Consider the following 13206-nt stretch of genomic DNA (forward strand, 5'->3'; position numbering starts at 1 on the left):
ACAAAAAAAAAATAAAATATACAGTGAAGCTCTGGCCAGGTAGCTCAGTTGGTTAGAGCATTGTCCTGATACACCAAGATTGCAGGATTCAATCCCCATTCAGGGCACATACAAAAATAACAAAATAGTATCTTACATATGTTGTTTGCAAGAAACTTACTTCAGATCAAAAGGCATAAACAGACTGAAAGTAAAGGGATGGAAAAACTATTTCATAGAAAAGGAAAGATTTCCTTCTTTTTCATAGCCCTATAGTATTCCATTGTACCACTGCTTTTTAATCCACTCGTCCACTGACGGACACTTGGGCTGTTTCCAGATCTTCACTATTATGAACAGTGCTGCCATAAACATGGGGGTACATTTCTTCTTTTGAAACAGTGCTATGGTATTCTTGGGGTATATTCCTAAAAGTGGGATAGCTGGGTCAAAAGGCAATTCGATTTTTAATTTTTGGAAGAATCTCCATACTGTTTTCCACAGTGGCTGCACCAGTCTGCATTCCCACCAGCAGTGCAGGAGGGTTCCCTTTCTCCACATCCTCACCAGCACTTATTCTGTGTTGTTTTGTTGATGAGCGCCATTCTGACTGGTGTGAGGTGATATCTCATTGTGGTTTTAATTTGCATTTCTCTAATGATTAATGATGTTGAGCATTTTTTCATATGCCTATTGGAATCTGTATGTCCTCTTTGGAGAAGTGTCTATTTATTTCTTCTGCCCATTTTTTGATTGGATTGTTTATCTTCCTGGTGTTGAGTTTTGATGGACCTGGAAACTATTATGTTAACTGAAATAAACCAGGCAGAAAAAAAAATATCTATGACCTCACTCATTTGAGGAATCCAATGAAAATTGTGAACTGAGGAATGAAATTGAGACAGAGGAAAGATCAAAGGGACCAGAGGAAAAGAGGACAGAGGAAAAGGGGATGATAAGATGGGATAAACCTGAAGGGAAGGCAGGAGGGTGCTACAGGAGGGGGGCAAGAGAGATGTTGAGGGGAATACAGGGGAGGGGGGATGCATTCGGGGCAATACTAGAATCTATGTAAACACAATAAATTAAAATCATTTAAAAAAATAAAACAAAATAAAACCAGGCAAGAAACTTTTAAAACAAAAGAAAAGGAAAGAAAGACAAATGCTGCATGATTTTGCTTATATGTGGTATCTAGAAAGCAATATAAATGAACAAACAACATAGAAGCAGACTCACAGATACGGAGAACAGACTGATGACGCCAGAGGAGTGGGGTTTGGGGACTGGGTGAAAAAATAGAAGGGACTGAGAAGTCAAGATGAGTAGTTACAAAGCATTCATGGGGATGTGAAGAACAGCATAGGGAATATAGTCAACAATATTATAATAACTATGTATGGTGCCAGTTCGGTACTGGAAATATCAGGGCGAACACTTGGCAAAGTATAAAGTATATGATTGTTAAAAAAAAATTTGTTGTATATCTGAAACTAATACAAGATAATGTTGAATGTAAACTAATTTAGACATTTCTTAAATATTAAAATAAATAAATAAATAAAATAGTATTCCTATGAAAAACAGGTTAATTTACGGAACATTTGTTCTTACACTCAATAAAATTAAGAGTAGATGGATTCTGTGAAATAGAGCTCTATGAGGAGATGAAAATTCCTGTTTGACCTGACTATATCAAACAGATATAGAAATAATAGCTGGATGAGAGAAAAAATTGAAAACAGTGTGAAGATAAAATTGCAGAAGTCAAATTGTCATCGGAAGACTCATTGGTAATGCGGACAAACAAATCACCAGGTGGAACAGACACACACATATCTTAGATACACAGGGAAAGGGTAAAATACAGAGAAGATGAGCAAAAGGGGAATGGAGGATGAGGAACAGAAATGAAAAGATGCTGATCCCGATGAAGACACTAAACAAAATGTAATTCGCAGAATGATGAAGACATTGTAGCATTTAGATTTCTTCACTGCAAGCTAAAGAAAACAATCTGGGCTAATTTAACCCAAAAAGAAATTTACTTAGAAATAGTATTGAGCTCACAATATCTCTGAGAAGGTCCCAGGCTTGGAGCCTAGGGAACCTGGAAGCAGGCAGACAATCAGGCACAGATATTGCAGTTGGACTGCAGAAGTATTCACGGCTGGAGCTGCCATGCATCCACTGCAGTGCTGGGCCTGGTACTTGGAAGCAGGTGCTCAGCTGCTGCCACCCTGCTTCTTCCCATAGTAACTTTTGTTTCAAAGTCGGCAGCGGCTCATGTCAGCGGATGAACACGTCTTCTGTGTACCTGTGACCCAGCTGCTCGGAAGGCAGTGAACGTGTGGTGACCGCCACACTCTGTAGAGGCAAACAGACTTTTTCAAATACAATGGGAGGTTCTTAAACCTAGAAAAAGCATACAGTTGGACCTGGTGACTTGCTTCTAACAAACAGAAGAAGATAATAAAAGTGACGGACTATCACTTCTGTGATTAGGTTAGGAAAGATCAATTGCCCTCTTGCCGGACTCCCTCCGGCTCTTCTCACTTGCTCCTTTGATGAAACAAGCTGCCAGGGTGAGCTGCCCACCTGTCAAGGAACTGAAGACACCTGAGGCCAATAGCCCGAGAGGAACTGAAGCCCTCGGTTCAACACATCCTGTAGAGAAATGGTCCACATAAGTAGGGTTGGAGGCATGTCCTTTCCCAGCTGAACCCTGAGGTAGTTCAGTCCTGGCTGACACCTTCACTGCAGCGGGAGACAGATCCCAGACCAGAGGCAGCTGCTGAGCCATGCCCAGATTTCTGACCCCCAGAAATTGTTAGATGATTATCTTCTTGTTTTAGCCCACTATGTTTCAGAGGATGTGAAGAAAACACAGTGATAGAACACTAATTAAAAATAAATCTGTCACTGATTCTTAGGTAAAGCGTTAACCAAAACTAAAACTATTGAATATTTAGGGAAAAAAAGAGCAATGAAAAAAAATCACATATCAAACATATGAGTGAGCTCTTACTTCTGACCTTAGGGGTGTTTAGCAGACCAATGCCTTAGTAAGAACAACCAAAAAAGCTATATATATATATATATATATATATATATATATATATATATATATGAATGAGATTCTGATTGAAGACTTCAGAGTCTTGCTAAGGCATCTTGGACTTGAGGGACCAAGTGCCTGGAGGAGAGCAAGCTTATTGGGTTAGATTTCTGTCAAGGCTGGGAATTGAGAAGCTAAAATCTCAGAGTGAAAGAAGATGAAAACTGGTAAAGAAAGCGTTTTCCCTCCAGCCCTCCCTCCCCTTAACATCCAGAGGTAGTGCAGTTCACATAGTCCTAGGGGCGGTCCAGGGATGAGTAACTCACTTGCAGGTGGCCATCTCAGTAGGAAACATTCACATGACTCTCCTATCTCCCCATCTTCACTCCCCCTGTCCTCATTCCTACTCCTGGGGATGGTGAGTCCTAATAAAGTAACACCGCATAAGCCCTCTGCCTGCAGCTTTGCTCAGTATTGAAACTGGATTCAAAATAAATAAACAGAAACAAAAACATTTTTAAGACACCAGTGATAGCTAATTAAGAAACATAATGGAAAAAACACCCCATGAGTTTTATCACATTGTATTTGAATTATCAGTTCAAAATATTTTCTAATTTCCATTGAGATTTCTCTTTTGGAACTATAGGTTAATGTGTGTGAAGTGCTTAAAAGGTACATGGCAAGCAAGCACCATATAAATGCTAGCTTTTATTATTAAAAACCATAGAGATACATACGCACACTCCTATAGCTATACACATATAGCTATACAGCATCACAAGTAAAAGACAACTTTACAGCACATATGACAGACAAAATAATAACAGCCAGCATTTATGGAGTGTCCCATACATGGTCTCTGTATGACAATATGATGTACTATTATCTACATTTTACAAATGAGAAAACTGAGGCAGTAATTTGTCCAGGTCATACAGTTAGAAAGTAACAAAGTGTATGGCCAGTAACTGACGCTTCTGTCTCTGCCAGGCAGGTGCAGGTTCCCATTAGATTTGGGCAGACGGTAAAGAAACTGTGGAGCCCAAAACTGGTGTGCCATTCCTTTATTCTAGCCTCGCACCCGGCAGGCAAGTAAAAACACACAGGGCACTAAAACCCACTCACACATTTTCTGGTTCCACAACCAGGAGAATCTTTTCCAGTTTTTCCTAGAATCAAAGGACCCCTCCGGTCTCAGCCACCTCTGGTTCCCCATCTGCCAACATGGCTCTTACTCTGCAAAACTGGCTTCTCTCTCCTTCCCTTCCATCTTGGCTTCTTTCTTCTTCTTCCCCTTCTTCTAAAAAAACTACCTGGGCCCACAAAGACGCCTCCTCCAGCACACATTAGCATAACAAAGCTCCTTCCCAAGCAGGAAAGTAATTAGCAATTTCAGACCAGCACCATTTTTTTTTTAATAATTTTTTTTTTTCAGAGACAGAGAGTCAGAGAGAGGGATATACAGGGACAGACAGACAGGAACGGAGAAATGAGAAGCATCAATCATCAGTTTTTTGTTGCACGTTGTGACACCTTAGTTGTTCATTGATTACTTTCTTATATGTGCCTTGACCGCAGGCTTTCAGCAGACCGAGTAACGCCTTGCTCGAGCCAGAGACCTTGGGTTCAAGCTGGTGAGCTTTGCTCAAACCAGATGAGCCTGCGGTCAAACTGGCAACCTCAGGGTCTCGAACCTGGGTCCTCCGCATCCCAGTTCAACGCTCTATCCACTGTGCCACTGCCTGTTCAGGCAGTTCCATTTTTAACAATAAAGTGAGCAAGCTCAGAAAATACAGATTTTACAATCTCATTTGCCCAACACGAAGCCTAATTTTTAACACAGACAATCATACTATATAAAGAGCTTTCAAATTATAATTCAGTTTATATAATGAGAAGGCTAGTAGTCCATTTCCCTTCTCAAGCCCTATTAAAAAAAATTTTAGTAACTCTATAAGATATTGAGAAGCCAGTGAGAGTGCCAATGGCATAATAAAACAGAAAGTTCTGGAACATATAAAGCAGTTGGTAACCCACGGCTAGTTAAAGCTAACGAAGCTGAGAAACGACAAGCTCACTGCAGAGTAACTTGAGCTGCACCGAATCAGCAGGACAGGGACGAGGCGCCAGCTGTGGGGCCGGCCAGGTGCTGCTGGGGCAACTGCGGGGCAAGAGCTGCTCTGTCCCAGCTCCACCTCCAGAGAGAAGCTGCCTCTGGAATTGATTCCCAGTCCGTGGGTGTCAAGTGAAAGTTCTAGAAATGGGCGCTGGGACCCAGGTCCCCAAGGCCATCATGAGAGACCCGATCTCACACCCACGAACACGGAAGGCCAGTCCGCTCCATCCAGCTTCAGATAACTACATAGTGTTGGGAACACCAAGTCAAGAACCTATCTCAGCAAGTACAGCTAGCAGCTTCTGAGAAATTCAAAGTTCAAGGTGAAGCCATTTGAAACATTAAAAAAAAGGAAAAGAAATACAGACTCCTACTGCTTAGGAGAGTGAGGAGGGGAAGTTACTGAAACAAGTGGACATTAAGAACATAGAACTGGTCAGGTCGCAAGCAAAGGTGTCGAGAGCAAAGGCAGTCAGAACAGCAGCAATGACATTGTAAATGCTACTAGGGAATTAAATATGTAGCTATTTGAAAATGAGAACTCTTGTTTATTATTTTGTGTTTCAAAATAGTGACTGCAGCTTAATTTTAAATTTATGTGTTCTTTTTAATCATTAACAGTTATGGCTTTGTTTCAGACGTCTTGGCCCATCAATACAGTACTACTTTAAAGGAAGTAATCAGAAAAATACAAAAAACCCAAAAAACCCCACCCCAACTTCTATATTGTTGCTTATGTAAACATTACTGATAACAGCCCTGGCCCATCTGTTTTTTTATGAAGCAAGCAAACAAACAAAAAAGCAAAAACCATAAAACACCAAACAGATAAAAAAGGTGCAATAACCTGAATGTCCTAGGAGAGCATAAATAAATGGTACTTCCATGTAATGTATGCCGTCTAACCGTTAAAAAATGATCAAAATCCTCTGGTCAGTGGAGTAGAATTCATTTAGGAAAATAGCAAATATGTATGTAGGAGAGGTAAAAGGAATGTCCTAGTTTTTACCAAGGAAAGCCGGGTAACTCCTTAAATGACCCAAGCCAGCACGTTACATGACCTCTTCAGTTAAAGACAAGACAGACCTTGGGAGAGGGAGAAAATAGGGGAGGTGACCAGGAAAAGCACAGCCATAAATAATGTTTGGGAAGACTAGAGGGGTTAATCAACTAAAGATAATCTTTCTAAATATGCGCTTCTGAAGACTAGCTGGTGGAGAAGACACTGTCATGTTAATGGTGTTCTGTCTCCTTAAGGCCCTTTTGTAGGCATTGGTCGGTCTCTGTCCTCCGGCTCTCACCCCACTGAAATCTATCTTAAGGTTTCCTCCTCTTTGTCTTCAGTGGAGTCTACAGCTAATCAATTGATACCTTCCAGGTGGTTCTGATTCTTCTGGCCATGAGAGAGAAGCAAACAAATATGTAAACAAACAAACAAAGGGAAGCACCTGCACAAAATACGATTTCCCTTCTAGCAGAGACACGTGGTCTTTAACTCAGACTCTGCCTTTAACTCAGACTCTGCCGCAGGGTCATTCCCACAGAGACCGTGGCTCTCTCCTTCCTCTCAGCAAACTCCCTTCCTAGGAAGGGGTCTGCGGCGGAGAGGAGACCTCCACGGCCACAAGGGCTGGTTTGTTATTCCTGGGTGGTAGAATTAGAAGTCACCGTTTTCTTTTTCTATTTCATTTTCTGTATTTTTCAAATTTTCAGGAAATAGCAAATATGTATGTAGGAGAGGTAAAAGGAATGTCCTAGTTTTTACCAAGGAAAGCCGGGTAACTCCTTAAATGACCCAAGCCAGCACGTTACATGACCTCTTCAGTTAAAGACAAGACAGACCTTGGGAGAGGGAGAAAATAGGGGAGGTGACCAGGAAAAGCACAGTCAACAAAGGTAAGGTTGCTGTGCAGATCTGGGGCCGTACCTTCTGCACTGATAAGAGTTTCTAGAGATTTAGAGTTACCCTTCTGTTCCTGGTACAGAGATGGAGACATCTTTGCAAACTGAAGATTTCCCTTATAAATGTAGATGTTCCTCTACAAAGAGGAACCTTTTGGTTTTCAGAGATTTTCCTGTATCTGCTGTTTCTGAGCAATAATCAGTTCAATATAATCCTTATGCCAAAAGAGACAATTTTGGGGTGCCACATTCTGCTGTTCATATACAAATGATAAAATTTGAAAATTCTAATCAATGTCATATTAAAGATTTTCTTTTTGTTTAGGAGTTACTAACATGATCTCTGATGAATCGGGATTTCTTTTGCGTCTTCCTGGTTTTAAAACCCACTTTATCAGGACGACATTTTCTTAACACCAGTCAAATTTTTTCTTCTCACCACCGCCTCTGGATATCGTTCCAATTTCCATCATCAAAATATTTCTTGTTTACTACATGGATTTCAGCATAAATTATATAAACATCCCTTTATTTTAGAAGTTTTAAAATCTAAATTTCTAGAAGTTTATAATTTTTCAAGTGTAATTTTTAGCTTCCATAAAAGTAATCTTAAAACCAAAATATCCTTTTAAATCAGGGGAAAGTCTGTTTACTGAGCACTGGGAAAGAAGAAAAACGAGTTGAAAGAAAGTGACTCTCTCCACTGTTAGGAGTTACCTCTTGTACTGCATTACTTTTAATCTATTTTAAATTAGCTTTTTATTCTAAGCATATGTTCTTGCATTATTCATAGCCTGTCCAATTGTTGGCAGCGATGTGGGCTCTTAGTTCTTGACTCGATGCAGGAAAGATTTCACAACACAAGTCCAGGTGATTTTGAGAGTATGTTTTTTAAAGCTGAGGACAGTGAAACAAAGAAAGGGCTTAAGATTGAAAAGGCAAGATCATAGCAACAGGAGTGAACCTAGGCAGAGCTGTCTTGGCTTTTTAGAAAGAAAGTGACAGTGGCAGAAGAAATGAGCTAGCTGGGCTGTGTGAACGCTGGAAACAAATTACTGAGGCAAAAGATGGGCCCTTGGACAAAGAAAGCAAAGATATGTGCCTTAGGAATGAAGAGGGGGAAAGGTATGGGATGTTCAAGAGAGAGAGAGAGAGAGAGTTTACACATGCATGCACTGGGTTCTTTGCCTTAAGGGTTTTTATCTGTTTTCTAAAGGCACTGATTTTAGAGGAATGTCAGGAACATCTCAATAGAATATTCATCAGCTTTCTAGGTGTGTCCTTTCAGGGTTGTCATTCTCTACTGATTGGTCAGTTTTAGGGTAGGGGTTTATTGGTTATTGCACTGGGTCCTGCTGTCAGCCATGGCGCTGCTCCATCTGGTTTTTGCTGCTTTTCTGGGCCCGGAGCTGATTTGATGCTGATCAGAACCTCATTGTATTAATGTTTAAGGGTGTGGTTGTGCAAGGGAGAAGGAGGCAGGTGAGTCGGGGTGCTGGATGGGGTCATTTTGAATTAGCCATCTGTCTCAGTTTCCCCATTCTACTTCTCACTCTCCTGCCTCACAATTAGTCTTTGGATACTGTCATTTTTTTCCTAGTTGTTTTTCTTTTAGGACTTTAAAAAAACTTAAATTTTAACCTTTTTTTTTTTACCCCTGAAGGTTTTAAATTTTTCATAATTATCCTTCTTTGTTTAGTTAATAATTTTCTTTTTGGTGTTATTTTTAAAAATTTGACCATTTCTCCTATACTCAGACCTCAGAAAGAGTTTTGCTATTACTTAGGGTGGGTGTTCTCCATTGTGGCACTATTGAAGTTTTGGCCAGATAATTCTTTGTTGTGGGGGGCTGTCCTAGGTATCACAGAATCTTCAGCATACCTGGCTTGTACTCAGCTCCATCCCAGAAGCACCACCCACTAATTGTGACAACGAAAAAATGTCTTCAGACATGGACAGGTGTCCTCCAGGTCTGTGGGGTAAGGAGTGGGAGTTGGCAAAGTTTCTCCCTGTTGAGAACCAGAGCTAAGGTGAGTTTTAGGCTTGTGATACTGTTCTCAATCAAAATTTGTAAATACATTATTCTCTGATACAAAGTGAACAAGCCTTGTGCTGCAGTATATTGTTTTCAGACAGTACAAAGAAAAGAGCCTAGGAAATATCACAGTTACTCAACTCAGTACTCCTTCAGTCCTGTTGTTTTCTCTCTGCCAGTGGCATCAAAAACAATTTTGAAGGAGCGTGACTGGGCTACTTCATGCTATATCAATCTCAAAATGTCAGACGCGTAACACCCCCACCCTTAGTCCCCCATCCTGACTTTACCTGCTGCTCAGGAAGAGAAATGCAAAAATGTAGATGAAATTCAAGTTTACCTTTGTTAAAAACAAGACAATGGCCCGCAAATGGATTCGCTTATGCTAAGCCCTACTTCACCAAATTGAAACTTAATCAGTTTCTTTCCCAGAAATGGAATCTTGAACCAGTCAATCAGGAATCACCTGATTAACACTAGTTAGGTAATTTGCCTAATAGGCCCCTGGCATCCCCTAAAGCATCCATTTTCAACCTTCTCCATCTCATGGCACACATAAACTAATTACTAAAATTCTCCAGAACACCATAATATATTTTTGATAAACTGACAAAAAAAAAAAAAAAGATGTAATTTTGATTCATTCACACCAAAAGACTGTTGTTGTCATTTTTTTTAAATTTGGCATTTGAAGGGAAAAGAGGTCAGTGCCCTTAACTAAATAGTCAGGTATTGCATATTTTAAAAATTCTAGCAGCACACCAGTGTACAATCACTGACCTAAAGGAAAGCAGTAATATTATAACAGCCAACTTCATGTTCTGCCGAGGACAACGTCCTTGCTCCTGCTCCCTCTGCCTATAGAAGTCTTTCGTTTTGTCTAGCTCCTCAGAACCCCTTTCTTTTTGCTAGATTGGATGCTGTCTGATTCAAATAATTTCTTATCCAAACTTTAAAAAAATGTTAATCTGCATCAGTTTATCTGTTAACAGAGTGCTCCCCTGTTCATTGCAGCATTGTTCACAATCGCCAACATAAGGAAACCACCTAAGTGTTCATCAATGGATGAATGGATAAAAAAAATTTGTTTTATTTTTACAAGAAAATATTATTCATCCTTTAAAAAGAAAGAAAGAAACCCTGCCATTTGCAAACACATGGATGAACCTTGAGCACATTATAGGAAGTGAAAAAAGTTAGACAAAGACAAGTACTGTGTGATCTTACTTATATGTGGAATCTAAAAAGTTGAACTCACAGACGCAGAACTCACAGAGTTGTTAAAAAAAAAAACACCTGAGTTTAGTTCTTTTTTTTTGTTTCACGAGAGGAGGGGAGGTAGAGAGACTCCTGCATGTGCCCCAACAGGGATCCACCTGGTAAGCCCACTAGGGGGCGAAGCTCTGCCTCTCTGGAGCTGTTGCTCTTGTTACTCAGCAACTGAGTCTTTTCTTTTTTTAGAGTTTGAGACAGAAGCCTCAGTGCCATCCTCAGTGCCTAAGGCCAACTTGCTCGAACCAATAAAGCCATGGTTGTGGGGATAGAAGGGAGAGAAAGGGAGAGAGAGACAGAGAGAGAGAGAGAGAGAGAGAGAGAGAGAGAGAAGGGGGAAAGGGAGGGGTGGAGAAGCAGATGGTCATTTTCCTGTGTGCCCTGACCAGAATCGAACCTGAGACTTCTACATGCTGGGCTGATGCTCTACCACTGAGCCAACTGGCCAGGGCCAGTTTTGTTTTGTTTTTAAATTGGAGAAGCTACATTGATGATCTTAGCCACCTCTAGCAGCACAGGTTTCTTTGTTTTTTACCCAATAACTTTAAGATTTTTTTTGTGTGTGTGTGTGTGACAGAGACAGAGAGAGACAGAGAGAGGGACAGATAGGGACAGACAGAAAGGGAGAGAGTTGAGAAGCATCAATTCTTCACTGCAGCACCTTTGTTATTCATTGACTGCTTTATCATATGTGCCTTGACTGGGGGGGGGGGGGGCTACAGCAGACTGAGTGACCCCTTGCTCAAGCCAGTGACTTATGGGCTCAAGTCAGAGACCATGGGGTCGTGTCTATGATCCCATGCTCAAGCCAGTGATCCCACATTCAACCTGGTGAGCCCATGCTCAAGCGGATGAGCACATGCTCAAGCCGATGTCCTCAGGGTTTCGAACCTGGGTCCTCCACTTCCCAGTCCGATGCTCTATCCACTGAACCACCACTTTGTCAGGCTATTTTTTGTAATTTTTAAATGCAGTACAACCCTTTCTAAATCAAACATGCTCTTTAAGATATTTTATTGTTTTGAAGGTCTCAAAGCCTTTTGGGGGAGATTGAAGGAAGCATTTTTGATAGAAATTAGGAAGCTAATTATCTCAGAGCTTTGATGGTATTTGCATGCACTGTAGATATTTGTGAGCTTTCAGAGACAATATCAGGTTCTTGGAGAAATGTCAGTTCAAAGGAAATTGCTGAGGATGACAGCACCTAGTGAGAGCAGAGAGGATTGGGCAGCTCAGTTAGACTGGAAAGCCTTCATATGCACAAGAGCCAACAGGCACAGGGAGCAATGAAGAGAGGCAAGAAGCAAAGAAAAACAGAGAAGAAAAGAATTGTACAAAACTTACAGGTAGAAATGACAAATGCAGAATGCAGTGGAGTGTAAAATCAGATGAGAAACATGATGGATGATCAAAGAGTTTGGTTAAATATGGAGACCATCCATCCCTACTCCTTCACTTTCCCTTAACAACAGTACATGCATTTTCGAATTTCTGACATCTTTGTTGCATTTTCAGAGTTCTGATGGCCTTTGTTGAATATGAGATTAAGGTCAACCAAAACTTTGACTTCATTTGTATATGGTAGAAAATGACTAATTGGGCAGCAACTACATATTACTAAAAGAGCAGAATTATTTTAAATCAGTCAAGCAATGAAAAAAATATTTTGTATCACATGGAGCACATTCAAATGCTAAGACTGCATCCTTAATTGTCTTACAGATTACATTCCCACCTGGAAACTATGGTTTAACCAGCACAGAGGCTGATTAATATGTACTTACTAGCTTGATCACCTGAATTATTCATAGATTTACTCAATAGGTACTAGCTGAGCACTACTATGGCCAGGCACTGTTCTAGACACTGGAGACAGAGGAGTAACAAAAAACAATCTTTGATGGAGCCAGTTTTCCAATAAAGATGTTAGATGAGAAAAAAAAATACACACAATATGTAAATATATAATTTTGATAGTAAAGATTTATGAGAAAGAATAAAACTGGGCAATGGTTAGAGTTAAAATTGAAGTGGAGAAGCCTATTTAGATAGCAGGGTTAAGGAAAGTCTTTTTGATGCAATGTCTCTGAGCAGAGATCTAAGAGAAGTGAGGGAGTGAACCATAATAAGTGGAAGAAGAATGAAAAGGGGAATGCTCAAGGTCAGCATAGGGTGAAATAGCAGGGATGGGAGCTTGGGTGGGGAGGAGGGTACGGAGATGCCTTCAGAGATGTAGTAAAAAACTAGTGAAGACTCGTTGGGCATGCTAAAATTATTGATGTTGCATGAAATATGATGGGAAGCCATTAGTGAGTGCTGGGCAAGATGGGATATGACTGGACTTATATATGACTAGCATCATCCTGGCTGCTGTAGGAGCTAGATTCAAGAATAAGAAGCAGGATGACAGGAGGCTATTTTGATAGTGCTGGTGCACTGTGATGATGGTTTAATCTGGGATTGTGGGCATAAAGGTGGACAGTAGTAGTGAAATTTGGCGTATATTTTGAAAATACATCTAAATTTTTTTATACACTGGTAATATGATGTAAAATATTAAAGTCTAGGATCACTCCATGGATTTTTGTTTAAGCAATTGGATGAACAAATACCTGATTTACTGGCATCATGATGATTGGGAAACTAGCAAGTGTGGGATGTTGTTTGCTTTCGGACTAGGTTAGTTTGAGATGTTGGATAAATATCTAAGTAGAGCAGTCAAGGAGATAGTGTGATACCTGAGTTCATTGGAGAAGTTAGGAGATATAAACTGTGCCTTGTCTGCACATGGCATTGTGTTGTGTGGTGTTGACATTGGTTCAGTTCTGGTGTACAACAGAG

Source organism: Saccopteryx leptura, chromosome 1 (assembly GCF_036850995.1).
Source record: "Saccopteryx leptura isolate mSacLep1 chromosome 1, mSacLep1_pri_phased_curated, whole genome shotgun sequence".
Taxonomy (NCBI): domain Eukaryota; kingdom Metazoa; phylum Chordata; class Mammalia; order Chiroptera; family Emballonuridae; genus Saccopteryx; species Saccopteryx leptura.